Consider the following 1,567-nt stretch of genomic DNA (forward strand, 5'->3'; position numbering starts at 1 on the left):
TTTTATTATTATTTTATTCTTTATTGATTAAGGTATAACATATGCGTCTTTATCCCCTCATTGCCCCCCCTTGTGCCCTCATCCCCCTGTTGTCCGTGTCCATTGGTTATGCTTATATGCATGCATACAACTCCTTTGGTTGATCTCTCCCCCTCCCCCTATCCTCCCCTGCCTTCCCTCTGTGGTTTGACACTCTGATCGATGCTTCTCTGTCTCTGGATCTGTTTTTGTTCATCGGTTTATGTTGTTCATTATATTCCACAAATGAGTGAGATCATGTGGTTTATTTTTTAAGACCTAAATAATATATATGATATGCCTAAGATCACACAGTTAATGAAGGATCTGGAATTAGAGCAAAATTTTGCTGATGCTCACACCATTCATTCTTTTTTCTACTGCATCATGCTGGAAAGAGCTATTTTGAGAGAAGTAAAACTACTAGCAAATTAGTCTGAATTTCAAAGGACACACATTAAAATGCATGTTGACCTTCCTCCCTCCCCCCACCCCTACAGCCATGGCCGCCATCGTTGCTGCCCTCGGTCCAGGTGCTCCCCTGCCCCCGGACAAATTGCTTCAGAAAGGCTATGCGGAGAAGACTGAGGATGAGCTGGAGAGGATGACTACAACGAGCCAGATGAGACCCTCTCTGAGAGACTCTGGGGTCTGACGGAGAAGTTTCCGGAGAGGATCGGGTCCACGGCCGGAGCCACTTTTGATCTCTCCCTCTTTATGACTCAAAAAAATGTACACGTTTTCCAGGGCAGCCTTGTAGGTTGGGACAACTTCCTTCATGATCCTGGTTCTTCCTGTTGTCTTTGCGACTGAGAAGTTGCAAATGGAGCAACAGCAGCAACTGTAGCAGGGGCAGATACTCTTAGGGTCTAACACAGGGCTGTAAGGAGGAATGCCAGGGGCTCTACCTTCACTTCCTGGAAAGATCTAGATCGTCACTGCTATATTTGACCTGTCTTGGTGGAAGAAGTTTGAAAATTCAATACTATTTGAACTGCTGATTTTTTTAAAATTTCTTTATTGATTAAGGTATCACATATTTGTCCTCATCCCCCCATTCCCATCCCAAACCCCTCCCACGCATGCCCCCACCTCCCTGTTGTCGGTGACCACTGGTTAGGCTTACATGCATGCATACAAGTCCTTTGGTTGATCTCTCCCCCCCCTCTCCTACCTTCCCTCTGAGGTTTGACAGTCTGATCGATGCTTCCGTGTCTCCGGGTCTGTTTTTGTTAATCAGTTTATGTTGTTCATTATTTCCCCCAGATGAGTGAGATCATGTGATACTAGAAATACACTTATAAGAACCGAAAATGAGACAAGCAATAATGGTTATGCTGAGAGGCAAATGAATCAGTCTGTAGTGAGTTTCTTTCTGGGCCAACAGTTCTTTTGAGTCCCAGTTTCAATGTCAAACAGTTCCTTATGTGTACATGTCAGCAATGATATTTCAGTTCTGGATGTTGGACAAATGGTGGTAATGCAGGTCCGACCCTCTCTGGTTTGGTCCTGGGCAACCTGCAGTGACGCACAGCTGCTGACTGCTAGT

The 1,567-nt window shown here is 45.1% G+C and overlaps 1 pseudogene across 1 annotated transcript; it reads left to right on the plus strand.

The window, feature by feature from the left end:
• Window positions 1-520: 520 nt before the first annotated feature.
• LOC308239860 (mitochondrial import receptor subunit TOM22 homolog) lies at window positions 521-949 on the plus strand (annotated as a pseudogene). The gene has a single exon. The product of its transcript is annotated as a mitochondrial import receptor subunit TOM22 homolog (transcript).
• Window positions 950-1,567: the final 618 nt, after the last annotated feature.

The sequence above is a fragment of the Plecotus auritus genome, assembly GCF_963455305.1.
Source record: "Plecotus auritus genome assembly, chromosome: X".
In the NCBI taxonomy this organism is placed as follows: Eukaryota; Metazoa; Chordata; class Mammalia; order Chiroptera; family Vespertilionidae; genus Plecotus; species Plecotus auritus.